We start from the raw sequence: 11,341 nt of genomic DNA, 5'->3' as shown, positions 1-11,341 counted from the left end.
CCTGGAATCTTCAGCACGGTAAGCCGTGCCAACTCCTCTGCGTCTGTCCCTGATAGGGACAGGAAAAACACTGAAGGGTGGAGGTGGGGAGGGGCTATTTAACCTCTTCTGTGTTTCCTGTCCCTATCAAGGATAAGAAGGACAACCTCCTGGTGGTGCTGTCAGGAGGGACGTCCTGGAAAAAGAGGTTAGATTATACTCACCCAGGGGCGGTCCAGCTGCAGTCCGGTCCGATGGGCGTCGCGGTCCGGTCCTTCCCATCTTCTTACGATGACGTCCTCTTCTTGCCTTCACGCCACGGCTCCTGCGCAGGGCCTCTCTGACCTTTCCCAAGAGGACGTCATCGTACGAAGATAGGAGGCCCCGGACCGGACCGCGACGCCCATCGGACCAGACCGCATCGGGACTGCCCCTGGGTGAATATAATCTAACCTCTTTCTCTCATCTTTCAGGATACATTGGGGGCTTATCTACAGCATTACAGAATGCTGTAGATAAGCCCCTGATGCCGGTGGGCTTAGCTCACCTTAGACGGAAAATAAAGATTACATAACCACAAGATTGATTTCATCAACCAAGGTATCATTGTAATCAGTATAATGGCACCGACCTGACAGTGTCTGTAGGTTAATAAACCAAACAGGTAAAATATATATATATATATATATATATATATATATATATATATATATATATATAGAGAGAGAGTTGTGTATCTACCAGAACACTCAACACCTACAAATATGATACACAAACCAAAAAATCTTCTAAGAAGTATATAGTTTATTGTTACATAATAATCACAACATTAAAATTAGGGAACAGACCACCAGGTGGCAATAGAGTGCAAGGTACCATATAAGGGTATGGGCAATAAATATATACATCAAATTGACAATAAATTTAATCAGTGAAAAGATGATCAATACTACTGTTTTATTCCGCACAGAAAACCAGACAGTGATTGAATATATAGAAAAGGCTAAAATGCACTACTCACATTTCTAATTTCATTAAAAGTGCATATATCAAATAAATACTCAGAATAAAGTGAGCGCTGTGCATAAATACTAAATTACCCCAAAGAATGTAAATAAAGTAATAATATAAAGATGGGGATATCAAATACAAAATAGCCTAATCATTAAGATGCACACCGTATCAGTGCATCAGACATGATCATCTTGCGGTATTATATTGCCATGGTCGTACATACCCCGATGATAAGCCCGCACGGCCCGACGCGCGTTTCGCTTCAGCTTTGACGAGGGAGTCACCTGGTGGTCTGTTCCCTAATTTTAATGTTGTGATTATTATGTAACAATAAACTATATACTTCTTGGAAGATTTTTTGGTTTGTGTATCATATTTGTAGGTGTTGAGTGTTTGTAGGTTACTGAGCACAATCCTGCTGACAGGTACCCTTTAATAGCAGAGCAGGGGTGGACTTATTATTGATGCAACCTGTGCACTTGCACAGGGGCCCATTTCTACCTCCAAAGCAGGTGCAATTTTGCTTTTTTAGGAGCTCTTGGGCTGCAAAGAGCTCATATATTGTTATTGCACAGGGCCCTTTTCTCTCTGTGTCCCCTAGTGGTTAATGCATACCAAAAAAGCAGAGAACATCCCCCTCAAAATATAGACCCCTTTTCCCCAGATCAGAAGATCTAATTAATGCAGATATCAGGCCCAGCAAGGGCAGGTTTACACAAGCAAGTTTTTATTCCAAGTAGTGTCTGTGGGGAAAAAAAAAAAAGTCCTACTACCAAGGTCTTTCAATAGAAGTGATACTTCTTGGAAATTGGGCTGTTTAGAAGCACAGTTTTTTTTTCCCACTGAATCTGCATGTAAAAAAAAAATTATATATCCCAGAATGCAGTATTTTATTTTGTATGTTGTCAGACTCACCCATTCACTTCTATGGGTGAGCACAAAGTAATGGATCCTATATGAAACATATGTATATCATCCGATTTTTACTGACACATGGCGAATCTTTGACTATTCTCAGTTGTTGCCCATGTGCAATCTGTTTTTACACATTGGCTGTTAATTTACAAGAGCATTTACTGTAGTTTCCTATGTTAAAGTTTTCTGAATAAAACTGAAATTTTGTATACACTTGTGTGAACCAGGCCTCATAAAGACTCCAAATAAAACACAAACATAATTACACTTTTAGGACAGACTCCAGACACTTTAAAAAGTAAAACTCCCCAAAATCGATTTATTTTACTCATTTATTTAGCGCCATTAATTCCACGGCACTTTACAGACATAATCATCGCTGTCCCAGATGGGGCTCACAATCTAAATTCCCTATCAGTATGTCTGGAGTGTGGGAGGAAACCGGAGTACCCGGAGGAAACCCACACAAACACGGGGAGAACATACAAACTCCTCGCAGATGTTGTCCTTGGCGTATTTAAATACCTCAGCACAAAACATTAAAAAAAAAAAATACAGAAAACACTCAAAAGCAGGCTGCCTTAGATTACAGACTACATGGTCTTCCTCAGCACGGGGCCCAGGTCTTTATTAACCCCTTCAAGACCTTTGATGTACATGTATGTCAACTTTGATGCCGTTACCTTTGATGAAGGCTCGCATGCATGCCAAGATTGCATCTTTCCCAGCTGATGATGGCTGATAAATCAACCATCATGTGCCTTTAACAGATGCAGGTGGGGTGGAGCTGAGAACTGCCTGTGGCAGTTAACCTGTTAAATGCTGCTGTCAATCTATGACAGCAGCATTTAACACATGCCGTCAGGGAGCGCATCATTCCACACGATGGGTTGCAATGACGGCTGGAGGTCTGCCGAAGACCTCAATGCTTATGACAATTCTCCTGTGAAAACCAGCCTGTAACCAGCCTTCATCATTGATCGTGATTTTCTCAATACACAGCAGCGCTGCTATGGAAGGCATAAGGCTATGTGCACACGTTGCAGAATGGGGTGCAGAAATTTCTGCACAAAATCCGCATCTCCTGGCAGAAACCGCAGGTGCAGATTTGCCGTGGATTTTCTGCGGGACTGATGCGGATTTTGTGTGGTTTATACCCCTGCGGATTTCTATAATGGAGGGGTGCAGAAACGCTGCAGATCCGCACAAAAGAAGTGACATGCACTTCTTTTAAATCCGCAGCTCTTCCGCACAGCTTTTTTTTTTCCCCATTGATTTACATTGTACTGTAAATCACAGTGCGGGTCTGCAGCGTTCCTGCGTGGAAAAATCCGCTGCGGATCCGCACTAAATCTGCATCGTGTGCACATAGCCTAAGCGACTAGATGCAGTTTCGAGTCCCCTAAGATGGGTAGTAGGGGGGTGACAAGGACACTAAACTTCAGGAGGGCAAATTTCCAACGGATGAGAGAGGATCTTGGTGCAATTAACTGGGACGATATCCTGAGACACAAAAATACACAAAGAAAATGGGAGACGTTTATTAGCATCCTGGATAGGACCTGTGCACAGTATATACCGTATGGGAATAAACATACTAGAAATAGGAGGAAACCAATATGGCTAAATAGAGCTGTTAGGGGCGCAATAAGGAACAAAAAGAAAGCATTTAGAGAATTAAAGGAAGTAGGTAGTGATGAGGCATTAAATAAATACAGAAAATTAAATAAATTCTGTAAAAAGCAAATCAAGGCAGCAAAGATTGAGACAGAGAGACTCATTGCTAGAGAGAGCAAAAATAACCCCAAAATATTCTTTAACTACATAAATAGTAAGAAACTAAAAAATGACAGTGTTGGCCCCCTTAAAAATAGTCTGGGTGAAATGGTGGATGAGGATGAGGAAAAAGCCAATCTGCTAAATGACTTTTTTTCATCAGTATTTACAAAAGAAAATCCCATGGCAGCCAATATGACTAGTGATAAAAATTCCCCATTAAATGTCACCTGCTTAACCCAGCAGGAAGTACAGCGGCGTCTAAAAATCACTAAAATTGACAAATCTCCGGGCCCGGATGGGATACACCCCCGAGTACTGCAGGAACTAAGTACAGTCATTGATAGACCATTATTTTTAATCTTTAAAGAGTCCATAATAACAGGGTCTGTACCACAGGACTGGCGTATAGCAAATGTGGTGCCAATATTCAAAAAAGGGGCAAAAACTGAACTCGGTAATTATAGGCCAGTAAGTTTAACCTCTACTGTGGGTAAAATCCTGGAGGGCATTCTAAGGGATGCTATACTGGAGTATCTGAAGAGGAATAACCTCATGACCCAGTATCAGCACGGGTTTACTAGGGACCGCTCATGTCAGACTAATTTGATCAGCTTCTATGAAGAGGTAAGTTCCGGACTGGACCAAGGGAACCCAGTGGACGTAGTGTATATGGACTTTTCCAAAGCTTTTGATACGGTGCCACACAAAAGGTTGATACATAAAATGAGAGTAATGGGGATAGGGGAAAATATGTGTAAGTGGGTTGAGAGCTGGCTCAGGGATAGGAAACAAAGGGTGGTTATTAATGGAGCACACTCGGACTGGGTCGCGGTTAGCAGTGGGGTACCACAGGGGTCAGTATTGGGCCCTCTTCTTTTTAACATATTTATTAATGACCTTGTAGGGGGCATTCAGAGTAGAATTTCAATATTTGCAGATGACACTAAACTCTGTAGGGTAATCAATACAGGGGAGGACAATTTTATATTACAGGATGATTTATGTAAACTAGAAGCTTGGGCTGATAAATGGCAAATGAGCTTTAATGGGGATAAATGTAAGGTCATGCACTTGGGTAGAACTAATAAGATGTATAACTATGTGCTTAATTCTAAAACTCTGGGCAAAACCATCAATGAAAAAGACCTGGGTGTATGGGTGGATGACAGACTCATATTCAGTGGCCAGTGTCAGGCAGCTGCTACAAAGGCAAATAAAATAATGGGATGTATTAAAAGAGGCATTGATGCTCATGAGGAGAACATAATTTTACCTCTATACAAGTCACTAGTTCGACCACACTTAGAATACTGTGCACAGTTCTGGTCTCCGGTGTATAAGAAAGACATAGCTGAACTAGAGCGGGTGCAGAGAAGAGCGACCAAGGTTATTAGAGGACTTGGGGGTCTGCAATACCAAGATAGGTTATTACACTTGGGGCTATTTAGTTTGGAAAAACGAAGACTAAGGGGTGATCTTATTTTAATGTATAAATATATGAGGGGACAGTACAAAGACCTTTCTGATGATCTTTTTAATCATAGACCTGAGACAGGGACAAGGGGGCATCCTCTACGTCTGGAGGAAAGAAGGTTTAAGCATAATAACAGACGCGGATTCTTTACTGTAAGAGCAGTGAGACTATGGAACTCTCTGCCGTATGATGTTGTAATGAGTGATTCATTAATTAAATTTAAGAGGGGACTGGATACCTTTCTGGAAAAGTATAATATTACAGGGTATATACACTAGATTCCTTGATAAGGCGTTGATCCAGGGAACTAGTCTGATTGCCGTATGTGGAGTCGGGAAGGAATTTTTTTCCCCATGGTGGAGTTACTCTTTGCCACATGGGTTTTTTTTGCCTTCCTCTGGATCAACATGTTAGGGCATGTTAGGTTAGGCTATGGGTTGAACTAGATGGACTTAAAGTCTTCCTTCAACCTCAATAACTATGTAACTATGTAACTATGTAAAGAGACTAGAATATACAGTAAAGTTTTTAAAAATAAAATCAAACGTTCAAATCATCCCCTTTTACCTCATTAAAAAAATATTTGGTATTGCAGCATTCATGAAAGTCCAATCAAAATATAATCTGATTGGTAAATGGCTTAACGCAGTGATGGCGAACCTCAGTGCTGACACGCGTAGTCATTTTCAGTGACACGCCGGCCGCGGCCCCATAGAAATTGCTTCTTTCCCAGGGTCTGAAGGAGAGGAAACTCTCCTTCAGGCCCTGGGAACCATATTAATATGTAAAATAAAGAATTAAAATAAAAAATATTGCTATACTCACCTCTCCGACGCAGCCTGGACGTCCGCGAGGGAACCGGCAGCGTTGTTTGCTTAAAAATCGCGGTTTTCCTTCCTTCCTTGAAGTCCCGGCTTGTGATTGGTTGCGTGCCGCCCATGTGACCGAGACGCGACCAATCACAGCAAGCCGTGACGTAATTTTAGGTCCTTCAGGATTTTAAAATTACGTTCCGGCGTTGTGATTGGTTGCGTCGCCCATGTGACCGCACGCAACCAATCACAACGCCGGAACGTAATTTTAAAATCCTGAAGGACCTAAAATTACGTCACGGCTTGCTGTGATTGGTCGCGTCTCGGTCACATGGGCGGCACGCAACCAATCACAAGCCGGGACTTCAAGTAAGGAAGGAAAACCGCGATTTTTAAGCAAACAACGCTGCCGGTTCCCTCGTGGACGTCCAGGCTGCGTCGGAGAGGTGAGTATAGCAATATTTTTTATTTTAATTCTTTATTTTACACACATTAATGTTGTTTCGATACCGATACCCGATACCACAAAAGTATCGGATCTCGGTATCGGAATTCCGATACAGCAAATATCGGCCGATACCCGATACTTGCGGTATCGGAATACTAAACAATGGCATCCGATCCGATTTTTTATCGGATCGGATGCCATGCAGGAGGTCTGTGGGTCCAAACAACAGAGCTCCGGTGCAGAGCGTCTAGGCCTGGGACTTCCGGTAGGCCAGGCGCAGCTCCCGGAAGTCCCAGGCCTCTGCGTCGGATCTGTGTTGTTTGGGCGACATTGCGCTGCTCCCTGCTGCGCCGACCAGAAGTCCCAGGCTGCACTTCTGAGGCCTGAGGAGATAGCTGTCTGGACTCAGGCCCTGTGATAGCTGTCTGGACTCAGGCCCTGTGATTGCTGTCTGGACTCAGGCCCTGTGATTGCTGTCTGGACTCAGGCCCTGTGATTGCTGTCTGGACTCAGGCCCTGTGATTGCTGTCTGGACTCAGGCCCTGTGATTGCTGTCTGGACTCAGGCCCTGTGATTGCTGTCTGGACTCAGGCCCTGTGATTGCTGTCTGGACTCAGGCCCTGTGATTGCTGTCTGGACTCAGGCCCTGTGATTGCTGTCTGGACTCAGGCCCTGTGATTGCTGTCTGGACTCAGGCCCTGTGATTGCTGTCTGGACTCAGGCCCTGTGATTGCTGTCTGGACTCAGGCCCTGTGATTGCTGTCTGGACTCAGGCCCTGTGATTGCTGTCTGGACTCAGGCCCTGTGATTGCTGTCTGGACTCAGGCCCTGTGATTGCTGTCTGGACTCAGGCCCTGTGATTGCTGTCTGGACTCAGGCCCTGTGATTGCTGTCTGGACTCAGGCCCTGTGATTGCTGTCTGGACTCAGGCCCTGTGATTGCTGTCTGGACTCAGGCCCTGTGATTGCTGTCTGGACTCAGGCCCTGTGATTGCTGTCTGGACTCAGGCCCTGTGATTGCTGTCTGGACTCAGGCCCTGTGATTGCTGTCTGGAGGCCCTGTGACTACTACAGCAACCATCATCCAGTGAACTGTGGGGTGTCATTGGCCATTACTGAGATAAGTGAGAGGGAGGCATCAGTGATGGCGAACCTGTGGCACTCCAGCTGTTGCAAAACTACAATTCCCATCATGGCTGGCCATTCAAAGCAAAGGCTTTGGCTGTAAAGACATGATGGGAATTGTAGTTTTGCAACAGCTGGAGTGCCACAGGTTCGCCATCACTGGAAGAATTCCCCCTCCCCCTCACTTATCTTAGTTCACGGCACCCCACACAAGTTAAATAATAGCAAGACCAACAAAAGAAACCAACTGACAGATGAACAAAGAAGTCACTAAGCAGGTAAGTTAATTCTAATTATACATATTTGTTATTTAAACTATACATGTCGCAAAATTATGTTTTTTTATCAAGGTGACACACCACCCAAGTTATGCTCGGTTTTTTGGCGAATTTTGACACACCGAGCTCAAAAGGTTGCCCATCACTGGCTTAACGGGAAAAAAATCAAACCGGCAGAATTACATTTTTTGAGCATAGCAATATTACAATAAGAGGCAACCAAAACATTACATCTACCTCAAAAAGGAGATCAGTAAAAAGTCAGCTCAGGGTGAAAAAAAATAAGCCCTCACCCAATCCCAGAGAAAGAACTAGGTTTTTGTGCACCATTTAAACCCAACGATCCACGTTTCGTATCTGATCTGGAGAATCACATCACCCGCTCAGCTTTACCAGCGAGGGAACGAAACAAGCCGCTGGGGAACTAACTGCACTGACTCTGTCATGTCACTGCACTGGGAAAAATCGCCAGGAAGCGGTGAAGGGTTAACGCCAGCCCCTCACAGCTCAGGCCACCTCCGCTTTACACCCTCCATTTTCTACACTAGTTTTTGACCCTTCAGCATCAAACACACGGAGCACTCTGAGCGCCGCCTCTGACTGCTGCGTGCCAGCCGCTGTGCCCGCGCACGCCACCGCCGTGCTCGTGCACTTCCTCCAAGCCCGCGCTCACAGGACGGCCCGCCTACTCTCCTGACCGTACTCTCTGGACGACAACCGGAAGACGCCTGAAGGCAATCACGTGACTCCGCGTTACTGCGTGACGTCATCACCACAAGCCGCCCATGCACTCTGGCATTGCCTTCACGTGTGGTCGTTTCCCATCGAGAACAGCACTGCGCTTCCTGCTAACTAGCTCCTCCCACCCAGGATCTGGTCACATGAGCGTGACGTCGCCGAAGGTCCTTTCGCCCACTAGGATTTAACATCTGCCGTGCCTGGAGAGAACGGTGTGTACCGGGGGCAGGAGGATGCATGTGGGGGTTGTGGAGCCTTGCCTCACCCGCGTCATGCTCCGGGCGCAGCAGTGCAGCTCCACAGTCAGACGCTGGCCAATGACCTCTGCTGCAGTGCTATGAATGGGAGCACGGAGTAACCCTGCCTCTGTCATTGACTCGGCAAAATGGCGCGCAAGAAGAGGAGGCAGATTTATAAAGCTCTGAAAGTACTGTCGCCCATAGCCACCAATCACAGCACAGCTTTCGGTCTTCAACTGCTGACTACAAATGAAAGCTGTGCTGTGATAGGCTGTAGTCTCCTATAGCAACCAATTACAGAATGCTGTGATTGGTTATTATCTTTCCTTAAGGTCTTGACCATTGCGTCGGTCTGAGTGCGTCTGACAAAACACATGTCCGATTCTTTTTCCTTGGGCAGAGTCTGAAGAATATTGCAGCATGCACGACTTGCATCCGATATTCTGAGCGCACTCGCTCATGCATGGAAAACATCAGACTGCACTCAGATGACATCTGATTTCACAGACTGACAGAATGGAGAAGATGGAAAAAAAAACGTTTTTCTCTCTTCTCCACAACGGAGAAAATCTGATCATCCTATAATCCTATCCTGATCAGTGCCGTTTACATAATTGTCCCAGTTATCTCTGATGAGAGAATGCAGTGGTGACCTCAGCCTAAGGCCTTCACAAACCACCTTGCAGGGGACTGGGACGTTACATGTACGTCGCCCCACTCCTGACTTTCAAGTGTCTGTAGACGGCGTCCATTTGCCTTTCTCCTTCTTGTGAATCTGATACCAAGATGTTTGTGGAAATTAGAAAATTAAAGGCCAACACATTGTACTCCACAGATCTGGGCAGTGACATGTAGCCGACATGTACACATAAAGGACCCTCCCGCCATCTACAGCAGGTGATCACTGGCATTGAGCACATGTTGGCGTATAGCAGTGTTCCCCAACTCCGGTCCTCCAGAGCCACCAACAGGTCATGTTTTCAGTATTTCCAGTATTGCACAGGTGATAATTGCATCACCTGGACAGGCAAGCATTCAATCACCTGTAAAATACTAAGGAAATCCTAAAAACATGACCTGTTGGTGGCTCTTGAGGACCGGACTTGGGGAACACTGGCGTATAGTAATGTTATCGTTGGGGTCAGTGTGTGCTGGTATTCCTGCAGGTTTTACTTTCCAAGCTTTTCCAGTTATGGGATGTGCCAAAGATTGCACTATGGCGATCCTTCATCACCCCTGCCACTTTTATGGCTGAATTCAGACTGACGCATCTCACGGTCCATTTACAGACCAGACTCACTTCCGGGCTACCAACCCGAACTTACTCAAAAATATACCTATAAGGAGAAAAATCAGACAAACTGAACATTTTGCAGTGGTCTCTTCATTTTTGCTAGAGCTGTATTTCTATGCAGCCGCACACTCCAGTTCCAAGTGCCGGATATTGATGCGAGAGACTCACGCCGCAAGTGTGTCCCCGGCCTAACTCTGTAATCAGGATTGTGCACAGTAACCTACAGACAGTGTCAGGTCGGCGCCGTTATACTGATTAAAATGATACCTTGGTTGATTAAATCCGTCTTGCAGTTGTTGATTAATCTTTATGTTCAGTTTTGAGTTAATGATATGCTCATGCTCCGGGGGGCCTATGGGGGGGGGGTCTTCATGTGGTGCTCTGCTTACATATTCAAGCTGATGGCTTCTGACAGGCCTCTGATCCTTCAGTGACCTGACCCCTAATTTTCATGCTGCATAGGATATTGTGTAGAAAAAATAATAATATTCATCATGCAGGCGCCTGCACTGTAGCATGATATAATGGATAATATGCATGTTTTCGTTCACACAACATTTTTTATTTTCCAACAAAACTATCTTAATCATAGATGATGTTACTGTGCAGGCGCTGGCGCCATTTTACTACAGGAAAAAAAATGTTTTTTTTTCCCTCTTGCAAAATGGCGCCTGCCCAGTAGCATCTATCGGAACGCAATACATGCTACTGCGCCGGCACCATTTTGATGAAGTTTTTATTCCCCCACAATACTATATGACTGAATCATAAGTGAATATATGCATATTATACATTGCATCATGGTACAGCGCAGGCGCCACCGCCGGCACCATTTTGATAAATGTTTTTTTTTTTCCCCACACAACATTTTATGCAGTATGTACAATAGCAGGCAGGTCACTGAGGGATCTGTGACCTGTCAGAAGCCATTAGTATGAATATATAATCAGCACCACATGAAGACCCCCACAGGCCGCCCTGGAGCACGAGCATATCATTAACTCAAAACTGAAAATAAAGATCAAACAACAACCACGACTCAGGATTTATCACCCAACGCATCATTGTAATCAGTATAACGGCGCCGACCTGACACTGTCTGTAGGTTACTGTGCACAATCCTGCTGACAGGTTAGCTTTAAAAGAAAGACAACTCAAAAATTGGCAAAAAACGTATAGAGGCGCAAATGCTAAAGCCATCAATAAAGAGCAAATTACTCCACAAAAGTGGAGAGACACCCATGATG

General features: G+C 44.9%; 1 protein-coding gene across 1 annotated transcript in view; it reads left to right on the top strand.

Annotated features, from left to right (window-relative positions):
- The first annotated feature begins 8,457 nt into the window (after window positions 1-8,457).
- Window positions 8,458-11,341, top strand: part of TMEM161B (transmembrane protein 161B) — a 56,269-nt gene continuing 53,385 nt past the window's right edge. The window contains exon 1 of the mRNA XM_077288761.1: window positions 8,458-8,773. The gene's annotated coding sequence lies outside the window, so the exon portion shown is untranslated. The remainder of the gene's footprint in view (window positions 8,774-11,341) is intronic.

This window comes from Ranitomeya variabilis, chromosome 1, assembly GCF_051348905.1.
Source record: "Ranitomeya variabilis isolate aRanVar5 chromosome 1, aRanVar5.hap1, whole genome shotgun sequence".
Taxonomy (NCBI): domain Eukaryota; kingdom Metazoa; phylum Chordata; class Amphibia; order Anura; family Dendrobatidae; genus Ranitomeya; species Ranitomeya variabilis.
This window is presented reverse-complemented; position numbering and strand designations above follow the sequence as displayed.